Genomic DNA, 27,261 nt, shown 5'->3' on the forward strand with positions numbered 1-27,261 from the left:
TGTTATTAGCCTTGACTTCGGCTAGACGTGTGTCAGAATTAGCAGCTTTGTCACATAAAAGCCCCTATCTGGTTTTCCATATGGATAGAGCAGAATTGCGGACCCGTTCGCAATTTCTGCCGAAAGTGGTATCATCTTTTCATATGAACCAACCTATTGTGGTGCCTGTGGCTACACGTGACTTGGAGGATTCCGAGTTACTTGATGTGGTCAGGGCTTTGAAAATTTACGTGGCCAGAATGGCTAGAGTCAGGAAAACTGAAGCGCTGTTTGTCCTGTAAGCATCCAACAAGATTGGTGCCCCTGCTTCAAAGCAAACTATTGCTCGCTGGATTTGTAACACGATTCAGCAAGCGCGTTCTACGGCTGGATTGCTGTTACCAAAATCGGTCAAGGCTCATTCCACTAGGTAGGTAGGCTCTTCTTGGGCAGCTGCCCGGGGGGTCTCGGCACTACAGCTGTGTCGAGCTGCTACTTGGCCGGGTTCAAACACTTTTGCAAAATTCTATAGGTTTGATAACCTGGCTGAGGAGGACCTCATGTTTGCTCAATCGGTGCTGCAGAGTCATCCGCACTCTCCCGCCCGTTTGGGAGCTTTGGTATAATCCCCATGGTCCTTACGGAGTCCCCAGCATCCTCTAGGACGTTAGAGAAAATAAGATTTTACTTACCGGTAAATCTATTTCTCGTAGTCCGTAGAAGATGCTGGGCGCCCATCCCAAGTGCGGACTTCTTCTGCAATACTTGTATATAGTTATTGCTTCAATAAGGGTTACGTTATAGTTGCATCGGTCTTGCACTGATGATATGTTGTTTTCATACTGTTAACTGGGTAGTTATCACAAGTTATACGGTGTGATTGGTGTGGCTGGTATGAATCTTGCCCTTGGATTAACAAAATCCTTTCCTTGTACTGTCCATCTCCTCTGGGCACAGTTTCTGTAACTGAGGTCTGGAGGAGGGGCATAGAGGGAGGAGCCAGTGCACACCAGGAACTAAATTCTTTCTTAAAGTGCCCATGTCTCCTGCGGAGCCCGTCTATCCCCATGGTCCTTACGGAGTCCCCAGCATCCTCTACGGACTACGAGAAATAGATTTACCGGTAAGTAAAATCTTATTTTTTCAAAGTGCAATTTTACACTCTTTATATTTGCTTACCTGCAAAACATTTAATAAAAAAAAAACCACACACACAAAAAGTGGATTTACAAAGTTGCCGATGATCAGCAGTTTCTCCAGTAAAATTGCAATAATAATGTGTGCCAACCCATTTCATTCAGTCTTATTGCTATTTTAATCCTCTGTTTAGTAAATAAACCCCTTTAAGTCCTCTCACCATCAACCAGCATAGGCCACGCCCATGCCTGTCCAGGACATGCCACAATCAAAGTAAAAGATACTGTAGAACTGACATGCAAAGAAATGTCATAATTGGGTCAGTTTGCGTAATTGGGTCAGTTTGAGGACATACATATTAAAAAAAAAGTTTGGCACAACACTGCTGCACTATTTATAAGAATGTACAGAAGTATAATAAATATGCCTGGACTCTGTGTCTCCGCCTGTTGTCCAATAGTTGAACTGCATCAATTTTACAATTTTTATTTCCTCCAAGTTTGTGAAGACGGTATCATTGTAAATCATAGGCCTAACAACAGCATGCAGTGCATCAGTGACAGCATGATAACTTCATATATTAAATCTGAAATTGTTGTTTTAAGAGAGAGAAGTTGTTTTAAGAGAGAGAAGTATACTTTTGCACTGTAAGGGTCCAGTTAAATTTCATATTCTGCTACACATTAAAAAAAAAAAAAAAAAGGATTTCTGGAATGGGAAATAGTGCAGAGACATGTATCCAAAGTAATAAGGGGAATGATCTACAAACATAAGGAGTATGAGCTCAAAGCTGTCTGTTATTTACACTAGAGAAGATGAAGATCATGCTATGGGCGGGTGTACAGTCTGCAGGATGCGTGCCCAGAGAGTGCAAAGAATGGGCAGCTCTGCAATAGCCATACTGGGTGCATAGTACCATTCCACTCTGCTAGCTAAATGCAGAGCGCCAGTGCTGCCCCATAGTGCTGTGCAACTGCGCCGCTCGCAGCACCCCTATTACAGACCTGCTCACAGCCCTCAGGTCTTGAGTTCAATTTTTGAAATCGATGAAAATGTGTTTTGTTTTTTTTAATTAATTTTTTTTTAGGGCAATTCAGTGCAGAAGTTGAATGGGACTCATCATCCGCAATTTTAAAGTCTCATTCACCGTCTGTAGCTGAGGGGGTTAAAATAGGGTATGTATTTGTATAGTCAAGTTATTTCTTTTTAACTTCAAGTTCTCTCCTATAAGAATACATTATAGTTAGGATATATGTACAGTATGTTATCATTTGGTATTTATAAAACCCTAAGGGGCATATTCATCATGAAAAAATTGTGCAATTTATCATGCCCCTATGAGAAAATGATCACTTCTGAAAAACTGGTCTTTTTGAGAAGACAGTTTTTCGGAAAGTGATAACTTTCCCCCTCTACAGCCGCAGCACGCCCCTTCCCTGCCAGGACATCAATGAAGGTCTCCAGCTGCAGAGTCCCCCACATCCGACCACTCTGTAGCGCGGCATGCCACTGTAACTGTAGCGGCCCCGCAGCCCCCTTCCCCCTGCCGGCATGTTATTGAGGCAGCTTACTGTAGCAGGTCTTCCCGCTGGGACATTAGCCACAGCCTCTGCCTTTCCTGCCCCCGCCGACGGTATGTTAGTAGCGGGGCTTCACGGCTGCAATGAACGCTCTGCAACCTCGGCACTCGACCGCTCCCTCTTTCCCCCCGCGGGCATGTCACTGTAACTGCGGCGGCCCCGCAGCCCCCCTGCCGGCATGTTATTGAGGCTGCTCACTGTAGCGAGTCTCCCCGCTGGGACATTAGCCACAGCCACTGCCTTTCCTGCCCCCGCCGATGGTATGTTAGTAGCAGAGCGTCACGGCTGCAATGAACGCTCTGCAGCCTCGGCCCCCCGTTCACTACCGGGACTTTAGCCACTGTCTTCCCCACCGGCATCTTAGTACCCCAAGCAGCCGCCCCCCACTCGCTGCCAGCACCACCTACCGGTGCTGGCCGGCTTTAGCTGTGGCCCCCCCTCCTTCGCTCCCCGCTGCTAGCACCTTCATGATTGGGACTTGCCGACTGCAAAGCTAACACTGCAACCGCGGCCCCCCTCCCCACTGCAGCAGAGGTGGCCCCCCTCTCCCAGGCAGCTCGTAATTGCCAGAACAGTCTGGGGGCACAATAGATCCCACAGTCGCGGCTTCACAAGCTGCCTTGTAAACGACAGCTTATGAAGAGGTTCGCCATCTCAGGATAATTCAGAAAAAAATGCTTTGTCGGAGTTTGATGAATGTCACAATTTCTACATCCCATGGGGAGTGTAGAAATTGTGACATTTTAAGGATAATGAATATGCTCCTAAATCTTTCCATGGTCTAGATAGATTATTTTAGGGATTTTACAGAGAATATTTAGTAATTTGCATCAGTCCCTGTGCCAGTGGAGCTTACAATCTACTGTATATTGTGATATAGATATATATGCCTACCACATTCACATGCAAGTTATACACACACATCTTACATCTTACAATTTATATACAGATGGAGCCACGCTCATCTGAGGCGGCTCCATCACAGGCAAGCACTCCCGGCGTGACTAGGTGATCCGTCCACCAAGTCACGCCGGGAATGCACAGAGATGCTCCCATTCTGAGCGTCTCCGTCCGTGCGGATGGAGACGCTCTCCCTTCAAGTGAATGGGGCGCGTGTCCATCGTGGGCGCGCCCGGCCGGACGAAGACGCTCTCGGCGCTAGGCGCGCCTGGGCGGGCGCGTCTAGTCACAGACGGAGCCACGACTAGCGTGGCTCTATCTGTATAATGGCTATACAGTATAATGACCAGTATCATTTTGTTGCTGAGTTCATGATGCCCTATACCAGAGGTTCTTAAACGCAGTCCTTAAAACACCCCAACAGTGCAGGTTTTACGTTTATCAATGCTTGCCCACAGGTGATTAATTAGTATATATATGCCTCTTCTTTAATAAATATCAACATACAGTACAATTGTAGCCATGCTCATCTTTGCTGCAATATGGAATGTCGGGCTGCGACTATTTGCAGCCAGTGATCGCTCCTTTAATTCCTAATTCCTGCAAATAGTCACAGCCCAGCGCGACATACAGCATGCCACAGTGCAGCAAGCTGAGCATGGCTATATCTGTATTAAGACTATCGAGTCAGAAAAGATTGTTAGTATGTTTAACATGCAGATAAATAGAATTATTTTGCATTCCGACGGGCAAATATTTAATACCTGGAACTGATTTTGGGAATGAAGGACAGGTTGCAATTCGGCATACTATCCACTGATAACAGCTCTCCCATAACTAAGGCTAATGCAGACCTCTGAGCTAGAGTAGTGCACTGTGTCAATAGATTAGATAGCAAGTCCGCACTGAGTCTAGGCGACGTAAGTCTAAATCCCCGGTCTTAGGCTATCATTACAAAGCACTTTATTTCTTCATATGTGGATTGGAAGAACAGTCTGCTGGCCTGTTATCAACAAATATTTGGATCATGACTTAGTTGACTCTTTTCAATGTTTTATGTCTGTTAAGGCCACAAAAATGACTGATACCCAAGTGATGCGGATGGATGGCATTACACCAGCTGTGTAGATGAACATGGCATTCATAATCAACTTATCCAGACAAGTGACACTCCATCCAGTTAATCCCTTTTTGAACATTGATCAGACTGTTAATCTCCTGAGCACAAATAAAGGCAGATTGTTGCACAATATTGAATGGCGGTAGTACTTTCATTAATATTGCTGTGTAATGTCAGCTGTTACATTACGCTAGTCTACATATGCTCTCTGTCTTTAAAAATGAAACCAAAATACATAATAATAACATAAGTAAACATGGAATAAATGTGTAACAAGTCAGCATACAGTATAACACATATAAGGGCTTAGTATGATGCCGTGTGCATAGATTGGTTGGAGACTATGGAGGTTATGTAGATGAAGGAACCGAAGTGATTTCGGTCAGTTTGCCGCTACATTTAAAGTGGCAGTCCGTTATCAGGCAAAACCAACCTTATAACCGATTGCTGCTTTAAATATAATGACAAACTCTCTGAAATCACACTGGTTCCTTTATCTCAGAACTTAAAACACAACCCCCTATAACAACCAGTTAGCTGTAATTTCCTAAATTGTGGCAGCAAAGCAGTTTTATAATTAGCCCTTATCAGAGACTTCCCTTTTATGATTGTAATATGACAACATTAAGTTTAATGCTGACATCATAGTTATTCATTTGTTGTCATTAAATGCCCAAAGATGGGAAATATTGTTGAATAGTTTTGTCCATCCGTGAAAAAAAATAAGGTTTTCTTTTGTGAGACAAAATTATTTCAGCGAGATAACATGGCGGAAATGCATCAAGTTTTTAGGAGAGGACTTTTCTTGTTATGTTTGCGGTCACTGGCTCTTTCTCCATTCTACCCACAAAAAGAGCTTTATATCATACCCCCCCTCCCCTCACCCCAACATTGTGTTGCAGAATGTGGTATCATTTTATGGGCACAGGGCCACAACACAACTCTGTACCATGCTCCTGGACAACCACCGGGATTCCCTGGCAGAAACAATTGTCAAGTATGAATAATGCCTCCTCAGTCTAAAGGTGGGTACACACTACCCGATGTTTAAAATGACTATATCGTTGAACGATATAGCGCTCAACGATATAGTGTGTACACACTGAACGTTATCGTTCAACGATAATGTTCAGTGACGTCATCGCCACATTCCCGGACATGCAGCTCAGCCCGACATTGACGGGTTGAGCTGCATGTCATCGTTCATCGTTCACCAATATCACCCCCATACACACCGGATAATTTCAGGGTAAAAAAAACCATAACGACATAAATGCCGTTATCGTTCATTTTTTAGGCAGAAATCGCCTAGTATAGGCATAAATGGAACTTAACTGGTTAGTATTTCAGGAGACTGGTAAAAGTGAAATGATTGAATAAAGGGAATAACCAGGGCTGTATAGAGCCAGGTTCTTTTCAGGGGATGTGGCCTATTCATGGGAGGCGTGGCCCTGCACACAGAAAAAAATACAGAAAAAACAGTACTTGCAGTGACTCCCTGGACACACTGCAGCCCAGCACACGCTGAGGGGAAGAGCTGCAAGTGCGGCTGCCGGGTAAGGGGGGGGGGACACAGACTTTGGACCCCTCCATCAGGCCTGGGCCCGGGTACATAACTGCCCCCCCCCCCCTTTCTTGGCGCCACTGGGTGGGGGTAGCACATATGTATTAATCTGGAGGATTTTGAACGTATATTTTCCCTGTCTCCAGTGGATCCATAAACCTGCATTATAAGGGCAGTAACAAGGATTATAATATGAGCATTCACCTGGAAATGTGAAATCATATTGGTAGACTCCTTCTACAAGGCAGTTGCAAATATTCTTTTGATTGCAACTACAGTACCAAATTCTCTTAAGTATGATTAGGAATAATGATTAGCAACATGCAAATGGTAATCCGTTTCATTATTTGTTGATATTGATTTAGGTTTAATACATTAGCCAAGGTTAATATCAAATAATTATGTATTCAAGAGGGGTTGTGTTTATTTGGACATCTGTATCTTGACATCGGCAGAGAGTTTTGACAGATCATTTACGCAGTAGACATTGTAAGACTTACATTAGTAAGGACGTGAACTGAGATATCCCACAGTACTAGTAATTGGAGGGGGGATGTATGAAAGTGCGCTGCAGTTTCCGCTGACCACAGCGCACCTTAAGCCTGCATTTATCGCATCCCCCTAATGTATGAACGGCGTGTTAATGCCGTATGCATTGACCGCCACGCGCCCCCGCCGCTTACCGTTTCCTCACAGTGGAGTATGATTGCCTCTGCTGTCAGTTTTCGCCTCCTAAGTCCGCCGGCCCGGAACGCCTCCTCTGGGCAGGCGGTGTGGGGCTAAAGCATTCGTTGTTTTTTTTGTCCCCTGCGGCCTCTGACGTCAACCCACACGTCTCCTCACTGCCCGGCACCTCGCAGCGTCCTTACAGCCGAACCGCGCATGTGCCGCCTCACTCTGCAGGGCTCACTGGGAGCTGAGGTGACGGCGCATGCGCGCTACTACAGCTTGCGGCGAGAAGTCTGGCCGATGTGGGAGGACGCGTATCACGGTACAGGTGACATAGCGCCCTCCCACATCGGAGGGGGCCAGTATAATACGTTGTGGCAGTGGGTCCGGGTGTATCACCACGATAATGTGGTAATACACCCCCAGGCACATAACGTCCGTTAGGATGTTTTTCATACATCTCCCCCTGGGTTCTCAATGCGTTAGACAATTATCCTTTTATAGATGGGTACTGAATATGTTAAGAGTTAACTGATGAGTCCTAGGACCAGATAAGTGGTCGCTATGCAGCAGTGTGGCTGCAGGCGATCTGGGCAGCAATATGGGGACGTAACATAAGCGAGATTGGGGACTAGGTAACCCATGTAAGTGCTTGGTCCGAAAACGCCAGTTGGTAAGCAGGGTGCATGCACCTGGCTGTGTTGGGCACTATATACGGTCCACTCTAGGAGTTGGATAGGGTCCACTCGATTTGGATAGGGTCTAGCATACTGGAAAGGTATCCTTTCCGAGTCAGGAGGTGAAGCTGGAAGGTGGTGCCACTCAAAATACCCTCACTTGCCAGAGGGCTGTCAATGCTTATCTTTATACTAATCTTTCTTAGGAAGTAAATGCTGTTTTCAGTCACATTTATTCCTGGTTACAGATATTTTTATTCTTTTCCAGTGAAGGTGCTGAAAATATCTACAGTGTCACTCATTGTCTGCTGCAAGCTATTCACTGTCACCGTCATATTGTGTATATGAACGCTCGATCATTCTCCTCTGTCTCAAATGTCAAAAAGAGTCTCGCGTTTTGTGTGATAACAAGCATGATGTTATTTTGTTCATAGCAAAATATTTAAGGAGCCTAGGGTATTGTGATGCAGGTGTTGGCATCTTTGGACTGATTCAGGTCCTATTGGATCTGCGGCACATGACGGAAAGTACCGGTGTTCAGTATTTTGCACATGTGCCGGACCCATACTGTGAATGTGCAGTACAGGTCTGCGATGTCGGGCGCAGATCAGCTGCAGACGGTCAGTGGTTGACAGTCTGCAGCCGTTCGGAGGCTTGTAGGAAGTGGTGATCTTTCGTATTCTCCATTTTGTGGGAGTGATGAGGCCAGGATCTCCATCAGAAGACGGATATTCCCTGCCTTCTTTCTTGGATCTGTGGCGGGCCGGCTTGCGCGACCCCATGGGTCATGCAGCCGGCCAATGGTTTTGAAGGTGATACAATGCTGCATTCTAGGATAAACATAGCGCCGGGTTTAACCAGTTGTATGCTACTGCAACTGCAAACACCCACTTTGAAATTTACACACAATAGCTTTGAAGAACCCCTTTAGAGTTATCAACCCATATTTCTTTTTTATATTGTTTGTGCTTTGCATAAAATCATTGGCAAACAGGTCGGATGCTTGTCAATAAGAGTTATTATTTTTTTGCCAGCCATTAAAAGTGACTTCTGAGAATATTATCAGAGGTCTATCAGGAAAGCCTTTCATCTCACAGAACCTTCAGAAACATAATTGTGCTGTGGAACATTACAGACTGTTTTTGTAAAAATAAAATGTTTTGTGAGTAGTTGATAAAAATGCAAAATGTACATAATTTTGTGAATGTGCTTCTAACGGAAAAGGAGCTTAAGCTGAGAGCATACTGTGAGTGTATTAAAACACCCAACCACTTATACCCAGAGGAGCTGAATGCGAATAATCTTTTTTTAGTCCAGCAATTCAGTACCTAAATGAATCGCAAAACAAGTTGTATTCTCTCCATATGAATTTTGCCAAGTTTCAGGTTAACCGACACATCCTTTACAGATGAGTAATGTAGAGGACAAGACCCGCTAGTCTTTCAAAGCACAGGGGTAAAGCATTGAATAAAAGTATCACCAGTGGAAATAGGTTTACTAGTCTTTGATTAAATTTGGAAACATCAACGGTCTAACTGGTCAAAGCAAAGCTAGAAATATATTTACAAGTGAATAAGGAAATGCAGCTGTGTTCCCTTGCAATGTTGATGTTCAGGGTGTTGACTGAAGATAGGTTGTTTATTTAGGAGAACCATTTATCTGGTGTGTGAAGTGGTCAGGGTTTTGCTGGATGTAATTGTTAGGTGTGTCACATTTTGTTTCATGGTGGTTATTGAGGAGTGAAGGCTATGGATTAGTCACTTGCATCTTGTATTACAAGCTCAGTGTTTCTTTGCAACACTATCATTACTGTGAATGGCTTCATGACTGTTAGGGGTCTATTCATTATCCCTTAATATCTACAAAAGTAGGTGAAAATTACCATTTTCACTTGCTTTTGTAGAAATTGCCATTCATTATAAAGGCAACACAAGAGATACCTCCTGATTACCTTTCATTCTCCATTTGGCCTGCTGTCCCCAGGGCTGTCATCAGAAAATGTGGGGTCCGCGACTAACAAACTACATGCCTGTTAATTTTTGGCATGTAAAAAATGGTCTTTTACTGCAATTTTTGCCTGAAGTTATTTATTGGACAATTCAATTGTATAGCCTATTCTTTTTTTTGCACAAAAACACATGGATTCAGAATAAGTTCCCAGATCCATGTGTTTTCGCGGCCGCAAAAATGAAAATGGGTCAGTTATCGTGGATTTTTTTTCTCCTGCCTCTGGGCAGGTGAAAGAAAATCCCCAATAGTGCCGTCTATTGGGGCTAATTAGATAGCCCCTGGGGGATCAATTAACTAATGTAATTCACCATAACTAATTGAATTCCCCCTATATATGTTATTTGTAACACCACAGAGGTAAATTTTGTTCATAGCAGATATATATATATCAATATATATTGTCAATCTTCAAATATATCTAAAGTGTACCTTGGTGCTTGCATAGTTTTTCTTGTAATCAAAGTCTTCCATAGCTGCCTATAAAGCAAAAACTAAAGTCTGGATTATTTAGAGCAAATGTACCACCTTTTATAGGGTGACAGTAAGCTTTCACAAGGCAGGCTCTCGGTATTCTTTTTCCAGTAATGTGCATTTATAGAATCTCTGTACAATTTTTTATTTAATTATACAGTGCTGTATAAAATATTGTCACTTCATAAATATTGTAGTATTATACTGTATTTATTATAGTCATAATCGCAATGAAACAGAAATCACAGCTAAAAAGTTTCTTTATAATAGTTACGTTTTTGCTGAAGGAAACCCGGTATATTTATATAATGCAATGTAGCTGAACAAATATTTGCAAAACAGTCCCACAATAACCAGACACAATAGTAAAATGTGTGATAAATATTATGGGTGTGCTTCAATAAACTCGAGGTGAATGTCAGACTTGTCAATATGTGGGCAAACTCATTAGGAAAGCAAACATCGTGTATAGTGCTTGCAGCCGTTATATATGTAGGCATAGCTTAACATAGTGCCAGGTTACGGATATAGAGCTGATCACAGCAGCAAATTTGTTAGCATTTGGGCAAAACCATGTGCACTGCAGGGGGGGTAGATATAACATGTGCAGAGCGAGTTAGATTTGGGTGGGGTGTGTTCAATCTGAAATCTAAATTTTAGTGTAAAAATAAAGCAGCCAGTATTTACCCTGCACAGAAACAATATTACCCACCCAAATCTAACTCTCTCTGCACATGTGATATCTGCCCCCGCCTCCCCTGCATTGCACATTAGGGGTCATTCCGAGTTGATCACTCGCTAGCTACTTTTTGCAGCCATGCAAATGCATAGTCGCCGCTCACTGGGGAGTGTATTTTAGCTTTGCAAGTGTGCGAACGCCTGTGCAGCCGAGCAGTACAAAAACAGTTTGTGCAGTTTCTGAGTAGGTCTGAAATTACTCAGCCGATGCGCTCACTTCAGCCTGTCTGGTCCCGGAATTGATGTCAGACACCCGCCCTTTAAACGCTTGGACACGCCTGCGTTTTTCCAAGCACTCCCTGAAAACAGTCAGTTAACACCCATAAACGCCTTCTTCCTGCCAATCTTCTTGCGATCGGCTGTGCGAATGGATTCTTCATTAAATCCATCGCCCAGCAACGATGCGCTTTGGACCCGTATGACGTGCCTGCACATTGCGGTGTATACGCATTCACAGTAGTGACCTGATCGCTGTGCTGGGAAAAATGTCAGCATGCGATCAGGTCGGAATGACCCTCATTGTTTTGACCATTAGCTAACAAATTTGCTGTTGCGATCAGATCTGAATTAGGCCCATAGTTTTACACAGTCAGTAACATACATTAACAATGCAGTTTTAAAGAACTACGATCATACATCCTATGCAGCCCAAATATAATGGCCAGTACAGTAAAGCCCTATCTGACCAGTGGGTCTGGGACTGAGGGTCGACAGCACAAAGGTCGACACACCTTAGGTCGCCGCCAATTGGTTGACACACCTTAGGTCGACATGGACAAAAGGTCGACATAGACAAAAGGTCGACATGGAATAAGGTCGACATGAGTTTTTTATGTTTTTTTGGTGTCGCTTTCTTCGTAGAGTGACCAGGAACCCCAATTAGTGCACCGCGTCCCCTCGCATGGCTCGCTTCGCTCGCCATGCTTTGGGCATGGTGCCTGCGCTCCGCTACCGCTTCGCTCGGCACACTTTACCGTTCCAATCGTAGTCCACGTGGATCGTTAAGTATGAAAAGGTTAAAAAAAAGAAAAAAATTGTGAAAAACTCATGTCGACCTTTTTCCATGTTGACCTTGTTCCTGTCGACCTTTTGTCCATGTCGACCTTTTGTCCATGTCGACCTAAGGTGTGTCGACCAATTGGCATCGACCTAAGGTGTGTCGACCTTTGTGCTGTCGACCTGGAGTCCGGATACCCTGACCAGTATACAATCAGCTCTTTTATTCACCATTCATCAGTGCCGTAGCAGGGCAGACAATTGCATTTCCATCACGCACATGTGGCATCATGATGTAATGCCAAGGGGGCAGAGCCACTGTGACCTGGAAGAAGAGCAGTGTCTGGAGTATCCTAAAGACACTCCAGGCAGATCTGCAGCAGCTCTACAGGCTGCATGGTACTGTTTCAGGCACACAGCAAACCAAATACAGCCATGGTGTCGGGTGGCGCACCACTTGCACATTCATTGAGTACAGTGTGTGAGGTATGGGCCCAATATAGATACACCAGTACAAGGGACAAAAGCTAGGTACACACCTATACACTTATCAGGCCGATCACTGAATATTGGCTGAGTGGCCCAATGATTGTATACAGTAGGTGTATATGTAGGAGTGTTAGCATATAAGAGCCTTAAAACACTCCTGCAAGGTCAGATCATGGGATTGTATCTTATGAGCAGTTTACTATTTAAGTTGCCTGACCTCGCAATGCATTGTAGAATGTATACTCTGAGCTAGAAATAGCTGTGTGTGTGTGGGTGCACGCTTATCGGATAATTGCTCTCAGGATCAGAGTGTTTATCTGATCTGCCGAGTGATCGGCATAATATGTACCTAGCTTAATGTGTTCCTCAAACTAGGCTCTAAATGTAAGCAAAATTCCCGGCTGCAGGCTGGATGGTCATTTGGTATCATAAAATTGGACCATTGCACAATAGAGACATTTTTTGCAATCCCGGTTGAGAATTTCCCTGCTGTAGTATGATGGCAGAGCGCATGGTCAACAGTTTCCATGTTGTCATTCATAATGTTGTCACCACAGTGTCGACACTAGAATGTGTCATCAGGCACAGAGATCCTCAGAATGTCAATATCTGAAATGTCATTATGGGAAATGTTGACAGTTTCAGAATGTTGATAGTTACAATTAGTAAAAGGCAAGCCTGTTGGGGGGGTGGGGTGTTAGGGTTAGGCACTAGGGTCAGGGATTAGGATGAAAATACTCACTTCTCAGACACCGGAACCAGAACTGCTCCTCACGTGACCGACGGGACCTGGAAGATGAGACTGGACATCATTGCTGCCAGAAGAAGGTAAGACACCAATAGGCCACCAGTGATGGTTTGACAACAGTTTAGCATTTCAGCATATCATCTGAATAGACATGGTCAATATACCACACCCCCTTAGGGACCTATGGTAGACACTTTTTTCCATCAGAAGTTTTTACGAGTGAAAGTGAAAAAGTGTATGCTGCACTGTTTCTCAATGGTGAGCATAGCAGCATCATAATAATGTATTCTGGTCCTCAGTAGTTAGCATAGTGCCAGTGTAATCCATTGTAGTCCTCAGTGGTGAGCATAGTGCTACCGTAATCCATACTTCCATTCTTGTCTTTGATGGTGAACATAGCGCTACTATGATCCATTATTTTTGTCTGGCTCTCAGTGGTGACTGTAGTGACACTGTAATCCATTATTCCTCTTTCACTCTCAATTGTGATCATAGCGCCACTGTAATCTATTGTTTCATTCTGCTTATCAGTGGTGAGCATAACACCATCGAAATCCATTCCTCTATTTTGACCAAGTCTGATCATGTAAATACTGCAGACAGGTACAGTTTACTGTCTTTGATCTCTAGATTTGGATTTTGAGAGATTTCTTTTACAAAGGGCTTGAACCATTCATCTAAATGAATAACTACAAGGGTTTACTAAATATTGTTACTAACATTTTTATCAAGCCTGATTATTTGACCATTGAAAATGCCTCGTAATGATGGTAAAACATCTTGCACACAGTCCACTACTGTCCCTATGTTGGCAAAAGAACCATTCCCCTGAAAGTATCTTATCATAGCTCTGAAGAAGCGGTTCTCTCTCCTGTCCTTGGAATACATACGGCATCTATCATCTTCAATACTGGTTGATTAGCGAATAAAACAAAATTAGGCATTATCTCTCTCAAGGTTGGAAGGATTTATAAGTGTGTGTGTACATCTGTAACTTTTTCTATGTATACACTGTTATACTATACTGTTAGTTTAGCGATATATATAATAATGCCAATGACGTTCATCCCTCCTGCAGGTCATCTCTTGCATCTCATCTCAAAAGTACCCTCAAAATGTATATTTGATGACTGTCTAAAAAAAAAAACTTTATTAAATTAAGATGGACAATAATAACAACCACATTTCTGTCATGTATATTATGTTGTACAAATTTTGTCTGAGTATTTCCATTGGAAAATTAAACAATTGGTCATAATTACATCACTCTTTGAAGTGTAGAATAATTCCAGAGAACACGACTTCCCATATCCTGTGTCTTCTATTACACAGCTAAGGGATTTTACTTCATTGTCAAATATAGATGACCTCCAAAAGGCTGAAATCTATAACAGTTGAACATTGAAGATTAAGAAGAAAATATATCGTCATGGAGAAGTGGTGATTGTTATCAGCAAGTCTCCACTGTAGTCTGGGATTGCGGATAGTAAAACAGGCTCCAAATCACTGTGATTTGCAGACAATCAATGATACCTGACAGGTCTTCAAATCTGCTATGACTTATTATATATGTAGTTAACTCTCTCATTTCTTAGAATCAAGGTTTTTAAGCATCCCGGCATGTGTCAGAACGTGAGCTTTAAACCTAATGCTGGATGCACACTGTCACTACTTGACGGGTGACCCGCTTTCATGCCAACAGAGCGGCATGTTCAGGTAAGTATACACACTTACTGATTGGTCGCTCGATCTGTCGGTCAGGACACTCAGGTGTGATGTCAGCTTCTGCAGCAAGTACCGACCGCCTGTACACACAGCCTGATGTGCTGATATATCTTTAGATATAGCGATCATTGGCTATGCACATCCGATGTGATATGTCAGTAAATGACACCATTTAGAGAAATAACTGGTGTACACCCCCACCGACGGGCTTGCGATATGTCGCAGATTGCTAAAACGGCTGATATATTCCTATTGTGCTCCCAGCTTAACAGCGCTTTACACACTGTCAGGAAGAAGACTCTTGAGGACATGTCTTTTAAAGTAGCCAAGTATGACATGCCCCTTTCACAGTGCACAAATAACCAGGTATTGACCCAGTATATTGCTGGGTCACTGCTGCCATGCGGTGTAAAAGGGTCAGTCCCGAATTCCCGGGTCCCCTGAATAAAGAAGGGTTATTCTCTGGCTATTACCGGGTCAGGTGCAAGGTGAACGGGTTTCTGGTACCCGTTCACAGCATAGGGAGAAGCGGTGTAGAGATGATCTCACCCCCGGTCCCTGCCCCCGATGGCAACCCGACCTAGTAATATGCCGGGTTGGGAAGCCAGTTCTCAGGGTCCAATGCCGGGTCACACCCGGGAAGGACCCGTTTCCAATTCCCAGGTGCGACCCAGCGTTAGCGATTTGAAAGCGGTAACACAGGTAGGATAAAGTGCACCTGTTTCCTAGACATATTGGAGGCAGACTTTGTGTTTGCTGAACCAATAATCCTAAAACTACAGCCTACTACTATATATTAATGCACCTTTGCGCTTTAGAGGCTTCAACCAAGGTCTCAGTTATTTTGTCATTTTGGAATAATGTATAGCATTCACATAGTTTCACCAATGTCCCGTCACCCCCTTCATTTTTAGCTCACTGCTATATATTTTTACCCATCATATACAACAAGAAGAGATGGTTACTGAGACGCCTGATATGTCTCTGAGTCCATTTGCTTACTTATGTTCCTGCAACAAGCATATTGATAGTTTGTTAAAAAAAAAGCCTGATGGAAATGTGTCACATCCTGGCGCGTCTCCAACTTTAAAATATTGCAGCCTGAAACATGGGCTTAGCAGACTGCAGTTTCAAAATAATTAACATTAGATATGAAAATATATGAATATATATATGTATACATATCTGCACATATGTTTTACTTCTGTGGGATATAGAGATGACAAGAAAGCACCTGCTGCTTCTCCGTCTGCATTGTTAACGTGTGTCATAACACTACTACTAAGCTGCGTGCATTTTGCTAGTCTGCTTGCTTAGCATACAACTGCTGTCTGCCCACCCTTTCACTGCTGGAGGGATTTACCTACTGCGGAAGCAGCCCTTAATCACTTTCTTGTAGGTTCCGCCATAAACGTCTAGCATAGTTTGTGCAGGTGAGCAGAGGTGTAAGGGTTAATTTCTGCGTAGGAGAGGGTGATCTGGGAGACATTGATTGGGAGAGTCACCGCGTTTTATGTGATAGGAAAGAGACATCTAGTCTCCAATGTGGAAGTAGAGCTGGCATTGGTTGTGCAGGCAAATGTTTGCTGCCCGCCTTGCCATGCCAACTGAAAGTCACAGAGTAGCAGCAGCTGGCAGCTGCTATAAGAAATTTCTGTGGAAGGCAAAATATCCATAGAAGAGAATGCAAGTGTAAACATTAAGAAGAACAAAGAACAAAAAGACACAATTTACCCTTTAGCGTGAGCTTTTGCACTATACATTTCCCTAAGGAAAATGTGTGATTTTAACTGATTCTAGATTGTGGGCCTGATTCTGATTTGGGAATAAAATAAGAAAGAGTAAGTAACTGTGCACCTGGGCAAAACCATGTTACATTGCAGGTGGGGCAGATGTAACATGTGCAGAGAGAGTTAGATTTGGGAGGGGTGCGTCTAAACTCAAATCTAAATTGCAGTGTAAAAATAAAACTGCAAAAGCAGCCAGTAATTACCCTGAATGTATAAATATCTATGTATTTGCCCCCCTTGCACTGCAATGCAGTTTGTCCAGGTACACAGTTATACCCTTTTCAGACCGAAACCATAGGTCCAGCCCAGGTCAATGGGCACGGACTTCAAGTCATGTAACAGCAGCTTGAACCCCGTTCACATTGCAGGCTTGACCTGGGATATTTCTGGGGCTTCTCTCTGCTGGTGTTTGGAGATGACATCATCTCCGAGTGCAAAGAATGCGTCTCTCCCTATGATGTGAAGGGGACCCGGGTCTCCCATTCACAATGCCCTGTAACCCAGGTCGCTCCCGGGCCAACCCCAGTAGCTACCCGGACTGGATTCCCAGATCACTGGACCCAGGTCAACCCTTTCACACCAAGCCACAACCCATGTTAACCCGGCAATAACCTGGGCTGTGGTGTGAAAGGGGTATAACATCTTACTTTATTCCCAAATTAGAATCAGACTCTGTGTGCAGTCACCTGGAAGTTGCACTGATAGGTGGTCTAGTTGCTCAACCCTTTGCCAGCTATGAAGAAGGATTATCTCATGTGTGTCAAACTTTAGGCCTAGAGAATAGATTCCAATCACTAAGTGGTCTCAGTAGGACACACTATTTGCTTAAACTAATAAACCTTTCACTGCATTTAGGGACACAAGTGTCACTCTACAAATTTGTTATGTGAATTATTACAGCACAAAGCTAAAATCCACACATACTTGATGACTTTTTAATTCTCATCTCCGGAAAAAGCCTGGAGGGCAGATGAAGATGACTACTCGAGGGGCAAGGCTTGGCTCTTTACTCATTAAGCTCCTCCCACTTTGTGATTAAGTGCCGCAGAAGGGGCAGAACCCAAATCATGCAAGTTGTAACATAGTGGGTATTATCTACCCATCCTGCCCACTTCACAAGGAAGTGGGCAGGGTGCGGGAGAACCACCACCCCTTCCGGGAGTGCGGGGGACTACCTGAAAAATCAGGAGTCTCCCACAACTTCCGGGAGAGCAGGTAAGCATGGCATGAGCAGTTTTGCGTCTATGGACGCAGCCCTAGTTACCTCCCAGGAACTGCCACTGAATTCCACAGACCGTGGGGTATATTTACTAAAAATCGTATTTTCCCGTTTGAGGTCAAAGTTCAATCACGAATTACATCGAAAGTGTAAAGTTGCAACTTTTTGAATTTAGTACGACTAATTTACTAAGCTGCCGTATTCTGCATTTTCGGTTTTACCAATGTCGATGTCATTCGTTTTTTATGGCAGTGTTTTACGTGAGTGACTTGTAAAACACTGCCGACTTTAATACAATGAATCTCGGCCGGATCTGAGAGATCCGTGCTGGGCTTCATTGTGCACCTTGTAAATAAAAAAAATCAGTGTTAAAATAAATAAAAAAATTAAGCCAAACCAGCCTCGGGCTCTTTGAGCCGATCCTGGTTGCAAAAATATGGGGGGGGAAATGATAGAGGTTCCCCCATATTTAAACAACCAGCACCGGGCTCTGCGCCTGGTCCTGGTTCCAAAAATACGGGGGACAAAAAGCGTAGGGGTCCCCCGTATTTCTGAAACCAGCACCGGGCTCCACTAGCCAGATACATGATGCCACAGCCGGGGGACACTTTTATATAGGTCCCGGCGGCCCTGGCATTACATATCCAACTAGTCACCCCTGGCCGGGGTACCCTGGAGGAGTGGGGACCCCTTCAATCAAGGGCCCCCCCCCCTCCAGCCACCCAAGGACCAGGGGTGAAGCCCGAGGCTGTCCCCCCCATCCAAGGGCTGCGGATGGGAGGCTGATAGCCGTTTTGTAAAAAAATGAATGTTGTTTTTAGTAGCAGCACTACAAGTCCCAGCAAGCCTCACCCGCAAGCTGGTACTTGGAGAACCACAAGTACCAGCATGCGGAGGAAAACCGGGCCCGCTGGTACCTGTAGTACTACTACTAAAAAAATACCCCAATAAAAACATAAGACACACACCTTGAAAGTATAACTTTAATGCATACATCCACACCTCCATATACACATACTTACCTTATGTTCACACGAGGGTCGGTCCTCTTCTCCATGTAGAATCCATGGTGTACCTGTTGAAAAAATTATACTCACAAAATCCAGGGTGGAAGGCTCTTCTTGTAATCCATTTGTAATCCAGGTACTTGTCAAAAAAAAAAACGGACACCCGACCTCGCACTGAAAGGGGCCCCATGTTTTCACATGGGACCCCTTTCCCCGAATGCCAGAAACCCCCTCTGACTTATGTCTAAGAGGGTTCCATCAGCCAATCAGGGAGCGCCACATTGTGGCACCCTCCTGATTGGCTGTGTGCTCCTGTAGTGTATGACAGGCAGCACACGGCAGTGTTACAATGTAGCGCCTATGCGCTCCATTGTAACCAATGGTGGGAACTTTGTGGTCAGCGGTTGACCGAAAGTAACCTCACCGCTGACCACAAAGTTCCCACCATTGGTTATAATGGAGCGCATAGGCGCTACATTGTAACACTGCCGGGTGCCGCCTGTCATACAGTACAGGAGCACACAGCCAATCAGGAGGGTGCCACAATGTGGCGCTCCCTGATTGGCTGATGGAACCCTCTTAGACATAAGTCAGAGGGGGTTTCTGGCATTCGGGGAAAGGGGTCCCATGTGAAAACATGGGGCCCCTTTCAGTGCGAGGTCGGGTGTCCGTTTTTTTATTTTGACAAGTACCTGGATTACAAATGGATTACAAGAAGAGCCTTCTACCCTGGATTTTGTGAGTATAATTTTTTCAACAGGTACCCCATGGATTCTACATGGAGAAGAGGACCGACCCTCGTGTGAACATAAGGTAAGTATGTGTATATGGAGGTGTGGATGTATGCATTAAAGTTATACTTTCAAGGTGTGTGTCTTATGTTTTTATTGGGGTATTTTTTTAGTAGTAGTACTACAGGTACCAGCGGGCCCGGTTTTCCTCCGCATGCTGGTACTTGTGGTTCTCCAAGTACCAGCTTGCGGGGGAGGCTTGCTGGGACTTGTAGTACTGCTACTAAAAACAATATTCATTTTTTTACAAAACGGCTATCAGCCTCCCATCCGCAGCCCTTGGATGGGGGGGACAGCCTCGGGCTTCACCCCTGGTCCTTGGGTGGCTGGAGGGGGGGGACCCCTTGATTGAAGGGGTCCCTACTCCTCCAGGGTACCCCGGCCAGGGGTGACTAGTTGGTTATGTAATGCCAGGGCCGCCGGGACCTATATAAAAGTATCCCCCGGCTGTGGCATTATGTATCTGGCTAGTGGAGCCCGGTGCTGGTTTCAGAAATACGGGGGACCCCTGCGCTTTTTGTCCCCCATATTTTTGGAACCAGGACCAGGCGCAGAGCCCGGTGCTGGTTGTTTAAATATGGGGGAATCTCTATCATTTCCCCCCCCCATATTTTTGCAACCAGGACCGGCTCAAAGAGCCCGAGGCTGGTTTTGCTTAGGAGGGGGGACCCCACGCAATTTTTTTCAGAAAAATAAACACTTTCCCATCCCCTTCCCACTGATAAACATGCACGGATCTCATGGATCCCTGCATGCCTATGCAAACACGGGATAAAAAAGCAGGTCTGTTTTTTTTTTTAGCACTTTTTCACAAATTGTATTTCAGCACGGCAGTGTTTGGCTATTGTCGGCAGTGTTTGTGATTTGCACTTTTTAGTAAATTACCGATTTCTACCAAATTGCAGGCGTATTTGACCGATGGTGTATTGATTCGTGATTTTTTCCTAGGACTTCCAAAATATTACGAATGCCCTCATCACTGCCGAGATTTTTGCTTAGTAAATTGCCGAAATGACACTTTGAAGAAAAAACGTCATCTCGGTCAAAATCGGGACCTTAGTAAATATACCCCCGTGTGTCTGATTCTGTCCTGCGTCTCTGAGTGCTGACATTCGGATGCACAGTGTGAATCAGATGCATGAGCAGACTTAAAACATCAGCCAACTACATGCAGCACTGACACTTTGTGGATCAGGCCCTGTATGCTTATATTGAGGTACATTAAAATCACATTCAGTAAACATGCTAGAAGAGATGCTGTAATGCTTTATGGCCCACTGAGTCAGTATCCCTCATAATGTGATTATATACACCGGCTTTCCAGCAATGTGTCCCGGAAAACTATTTACATATATTGGCAACTATTAAATGATCTCACTCTTCAGGAGTAAGAGAGGAAGTTATATAGAAGTTAAACATGTAACTTCCTTAGCAACATTTAAAAACAATGTACAACGTTTGCTGAAGCCTTGCATTGTATTTGCGAATCATTGAATGCTAAGCACATCATAACTCTTATGGAAGAACTTTCACAGTATTGTTCTCCATGACCAACAGGGCCCGCATCCCATATTCATACCTCCCAACTGTCCCAATTTTGTGGGACAGTCAAGTTTTTTTGGGGGGACTTTCCTACTGTCCCACCCGTGGGCCACAGTGTTCCCCAGTGGGGGCAGTTGGGAGGCTCTTGTCATTGCAGCGGTGAATAGAAGTTGTGTGCATGCACATAGCGTCTGTTCACAGATGACAAAGGGAGAGAGGGCATGCCAGCAGCTCATAGAGCACTGGGTATGCTCCCTCAGTGACTGTAAAAGGGGGTGTGACCAGTGACTGCGGCTCTGCCACAAGGCCACACACCCATCATATAGGCCATGCCCCCTTTTCGCGCACGTCAATGTACCTCTTTAGGATTTTAAAAGTTGGGAGGTATGCATATTGCCTGTAGGAATGAATGTGCCATTAACCACTCTAGAATGATACTGAAGATCTGAAGATGCTCTCCCAGGTGAATCATCGCTTCATTTCATGCCAGTGGAGCATAGAGAAGACAACAATGCAGCAAGGAGGAGGGCTAAAGTGCATGAATTCCTGGAGTAACCCTCATGTCACAAGCCCTTCTGTCTTCCCTCCAGCACACGCTCCATGCATAACAGCCATACGCAGTAAAATAAACAGCGTCTGCTGTGTTAGCAGTAAGTGAGCACCATTCCCAAGTGATATTAAAAATGGGCCGTGATCTGTAGCTTTCAAAAAGAATCTATTTTTGCCTCAACATTTATGTGTGTATTTTTCCACCAGCCCTACAAGTTCCATTTTTAGTTAATGTGGTTTTCGTTGCAGACATTCTGCTGTGTGGGCACATAAGTCATGCAGTTTTCCCTCCTACATTAAAACACAGCATAATTGAAACACAAACCTAAATCCTTCCTTCCTCCTCGCAGAAGGTTACACATCAGTCACCTATAATTTTAATGATGTTGTGAAAAACGTGTCAGTGACACAGATTGCGCAGCATTAACCCAGAGATGAAACAGGTGGTCAGTCAGCTTCTTGATACATTATCACAGCTGAGCCATGACAAAGGCATAATAACAACAAGACGCTTCTTATCCAAACAAGCCCAGTATTTTAAGAGAACATCCTGTGTGTCTGCCACTCATTCACAGAAGTGGCTGCTAAATGCATTACATGAGCTTATACATGTATTTTATCAATGCTGTGACCTGAGATATTTTAGCTTTATTTGCAGTCAGACGTGCGGCGGAGAAATGAAATGTCTGTGCCCTTTTTAAATGTAGTGAACCTGTCAAGCTCGGTGCACTGTGAAGTGATGTAATAATATTGCTGGCTTTAGTCAGGTGTAGAAAGTCAGAAAAGTCTGCATTAGAGAGAAAATGTTGCAGTAAGTGGTCTGGTCTAGACAATGGAGTGCAGAGGCCATGGGATACGAAATATAAAAAGGTATTCCTCAGAAAAGCTTATTAATAACACCCTGGTTAGCAAATCTTGTTAGCTATAAACGAAGAATGGTTTATTCCCTCTAAAGAGCATCTGTCATCTACATACAGCAAAAGCAGCCATTTTGTCAGCTGAATCCTATATTCATGAAAATGCAGTCTAGTAATTCACTAGGAGCCAGTGATGTCATTGAGTCAATCTTGTGAGTCACATTTGTGAGTCACGGGTATGTAATGAATTAGTAGTATACAGAATATCAATATATCATACCTCCCAACATCCAGAGATCTGCAGACGGGACACCAAAGGGGCGTGGCCTGTTGGAAAAGGGGCATGTCTTCACTCGAATGACACACTCACGAGCCACGCCTCCCAATTTTGTCACAGTGGGGGTTATGGTCAGAGCTCTGTGAGCTGCCATGCCCCCAGTCCCTCTGGCTCACTGGAATAGACGCTGTGCGCATGCGTACAGTGTCTATTCAGTGCTGCTCTGCTCTGAACTAACCAGAGCAGCGAGTGATAGGGATGAATATGTAATCTCCATTAAGCATCAAAGTGAAGACCCGGGTCCAGCCTGCGGTGTGAACAGATTTTAAGCTGCTGTGACATGGCTTGAAATTGTGTTTAAAAACCCAGGAGAGGGTATTATGGCATTAAGCCTTGCCCCACTACAGCAAAATGCTGTGATTTGTGGGTACGTGGTGAAAGGGCAAGACTAAATTACACAATTTTGTGTCATTTAGCCCTGCCCCCTCCGATTGGAGTCGTTATTTCAGGTTTTGTCTCCCCATTGTCTCCTGCAACTTCCAGGAGGGTAGTCAAGTATTTACCACATAATCACCAGGCTGATTAAATTGATTATAAAAATGCACAATATAATGTAAAGTTGTTATGGAGGCGTAGACTAGCGTGAAAATGCATTGAAATAGAGCTGACAGATATGTGTATGCAGCATGTAATATCATGCAGCATTTTCACTACACTATGCTTGCAGGGCTGCACGGCTTGGCCAGAAAATGCAATTTACAAACCCATCATTAGTACTAGAGATGTGCACCGGAAATTTTTCGGGTTTTGGTTTTGGATTCGGTTCCGCGGCCGTGTTTTGGATTCGGACGCATTTTGGCAAAGCCTCCCTGAAAATTTTTTGTCGGATTCGGGTGTGTTTTGGATTCGGGTGTTTTTTTTCAAAAACTCCTCAAAAACAGCTTAAATCATAGAATTTGGGGGTCATTTTGATCCTATAGTATTATTAACCTCAATAACCACAATTTCCACTAATTTCCAGTCTATTCTGAACACCTCACACCTCACAAATACTATTTTTAGTCCTAAAATTTGCACTGAGGTAGCTGGATGACTAAGCAAAGCGACCCAAGAGGGCGGCACAAACACCTGGCCCATCTAAGAGTGGCACTGCAGTGTCAGACAGGATGGCACTTAAAAAAATTGGCCCCAAACAGCACATGATGCAAAGAAAAGAGAAAAAGAGGTGCACTGTGGTCGCTGGACGGCTAAGCTAAGCGACACAAACACCTCAATATCACAGGAATTATTCGTTCTAATCAGTGGTATTATTGGTCCAAATCACTGGAAGAAAATGACAAAATCACTAGTATTATTTGTTCTAATCAATGGTATTATTGGTCCAAATCACTGGAAGAAAATGACAAAATAACTGGAATTATTTGTTCTAATCAATGGTATTATTGGTCCAAATCACTGGAAGAAAATGACAAAATCACTGGAATTATTCGTAAACATTTGTAGAAAGTCGCTGCTTTCTGATTACAGAAATGCTCAGATATTCCTGAGAATCCACAATCCCTTCCCAGAGGAAAAAGAAATTGAGAAACTGTTGTTTGAGAATGTTTGTTCTCTTTCCCTTACAAAGGAACAAACCACTTTCCAAGAAGACTGACGTTTTTGGGATAATGGAGACATAATGTTTTTGAATATAAATCCTAAAGCAGGTGGTGTATTAGAGCAAAAGAGTGCAAGAGACCAGCCATGCAGTTTCTGAAATATTATGACAAAATGTTACTGTATTTCATAAGCACTCATTCCTAACTCTACTAAGTACTGTTTGGTATACTGTATCTGGCTTCCATGAGGTAGTTGTCCATTATTTCAGCTTCCATTGACCTTTTTGAAAGCGGTAGAAGTTATCGATTCTTTTTTTTTCTTCCTATTTTTAATTTTCTCCTGCATAGCCCAGTAAAATGTTGCAATGTTAAGTATTGACTTGTGCCTTCTAGGGGTCCACTTCTTCACCAAACCCAGCCAAATCTCATCCTAACCCTAATTTCCACGTTCTCTATGTACCCCATCTGTGTCACCCATGTCTGTCTACCCCTCCCCTTTAGATTGTAAGCTCTCACGAGCATGGCCCTCTTCCCTCATGTGCTTATCCTTTGTCTTACTTTAATAATCTTCAGCTGTACCACATCCAGCAGTCTTCTGCCACCTGATACTTATTCCAGTGTCATCTGCTGATGTAACTATGTGTATTTACCCTGTACTTGTCCTATACTGTCATCAACTGTAAGTTGCTGTTTTCCTGTTTGATTATTTATGTACTCTGTAATTTGGCGCTGCAGAACCCTTGTGGAGCCATATAAATAAAGGGTAATAATAATAATATAGGGTGTATAATCCTCAGGTGTATCTCACACATCACACAGTACAGTATATAGGGTGTATAATCCCCAGGTGTATCTCACACATCGCTCAGTACAGATTACAGGATATATAATCACCAGGTGTATAACACAAGTCGCACAGTACAGTATACATACTGGTCACAACAATGCAGCAGATATTGAGCACTGATCAGGATACTAGAAGTGACACAGAGCTGCAAGATAGAGCAATGGCCTACTGTACTGTACTATATATGTATACTGCTGGTCAACAAAATGCTGCACTGTCCTACTATATATTGCTCACAATAATGCAGCACAGATATGGAATGGATACTTGCAGTGACACAGAGCTGCAAGAAACAGCAATGGCCTACTGTACACAACTATATACTGTTGGGTCACCAAAATGCTGCACTGTAATACTATATATACTGCTCACAAAAATGCTGCACAGATATGGAATGGATACTTGCAGTGACACAGAGCTGCAAGATACAGCAATGGCCTACTGTACACAACTATATACTGTTGGGTCACCAAAATGCTGCACTGTAATACTATATATACTGCTCACAAAAATGCAGCACAGATATGGAATGGATACTTGCAGTGACACAGAGCTGCAAGATACAGCAATGGCCTACTGTACACAACTATATACTGTTGGGTCACCAAAATGCTGAACTGTAATACTATATATACTGCTCACAAAAATTTAGTACAAATATGGAATGGATACTTGCAGTGACACAGAGCTGCAAGATACAGCAATGGCCTACTGTACTGTACTACTATAATTATATACTGGTGGTCCCCAGTCCCCACAATGCAGCACACTGAGCACAGAGATTTGCAGCACACTGAGCACAGATATGGAGCGTTTTCAGGCAGAGAACGTAGATATTTTCAGCACACTGAGCACAGATTATTTGCAGCACACTGAGCACAGATATTTGCAGCACACTGAGCACAGATTACGGAGCTTTTCAGGGAGAGAACGCAGCCACGTCCTCTCCGTTCAATCTCCAATACACGATTGAAAATGGCGGCGACGCGCGGCTCTTTATATAGAATACAAATCTCGCGAGAATCCGACAGCGGGATAATGACGTTCGGGCGCGTTCGGGTTAACCGAGCAAGGCGGGAAGATCCGAGGCTGCCTCGGAACCGTGTAAAATAGGTGAAGTTCGGGGGGGGGGGGGGGGGGGGTTCGGATCTCGGAGAACCGAACCCGCTCATCTCTAATTAGTACTCATCATATCCCCTGTACTACTACCAGCACGCCTGTACATGTGTTATAGTGATCACTGATATTTCTATAATATTCAAAGTTTTATGTTGAAGTCATAGTAACTCTAGGCAGGCACAGGGCCTGGTCTTAGTGCTATAAACTCCCTCTGGTTGTAAATGTGTTTTTTTTCTCAATATCCTGCATAGTCTAATACCCCTTTTATACCAAGCCAAAAACTCGGGTTGTTGCCGTCAGTGTAAATGGCTCCCAAAAAGGATAACCCTTCATTTCCTCGGCAATCCTACGACCAGAGTTGAACACCATAGAACCAGGGCCGAATCTAGACCTTGCAGCGCCCCGGGCGGAAAAAAATAATAGGGGTATGGCTTCATGGGGAAGGGGCGTGTTCAGTTATGCCCCCTGTAGCTGTGCCCACAGTAGTATTGCCCCCAGTACTGTGCCTCCAGTACTGTGCCCCCCTGTAGAATTGCCCCCAGTACTATGCCCCCTGTAGAATTGCCCCTAGTACTGTGCCCCCTGTAGAATTGCCCCCAGTACTGTGTCCCCTGTAGAGTATAAAATAAAAATCAATGAATACTCACAATCCCCGCTCTCGCTTCCCGACCACTGCTGCCCTCCGTCTCCGGCCGCCGGCGCCGCTCCTCAGATCTATGGGAGAGACGTCATGACGCCTCTCCCATAGCACCGCATAGACACTACAGGTCAATGTGCCGCTCCCACAATGCAGTGCGGTGCGCGATGACCGCACAGCACCGGCACCAGTAGCTGATCTTGCCACTACAGCGGCGCCCTCCGG

General features: G+C 44.1%; 1 protein-coding gene across 13 annotated transcripts in view; it reads left to right on the forward strand.

Moving 5' to 3' along the window:
• The window catches only part of TENM3 (teneurin transmembrane protein 3), a 1,613,133-nt gene that overhangs the window by 912,552 nt on the left and 673,320 nt on the right, over nucleotides 1-27,261 (forward strand). The gene's annotated exons all lie outside the window — the stretch shown is intronic.

This window comes from Pseudophryne corroboree, chromosome 1 (genome assembly GCF_028390025.1).
Source record: "Pseudophryne corroboree isolate aPseCor3 chromosome 1, aPseCor3.hap2, whole genome shotgun sequence".
Classification (NCBI taxonomy): Eukaryota; Metazoa; Chordata; class Amphibia; order Anura; family Myobatrachidae; genus Pseudophryne; species Pseudophryne corroboree.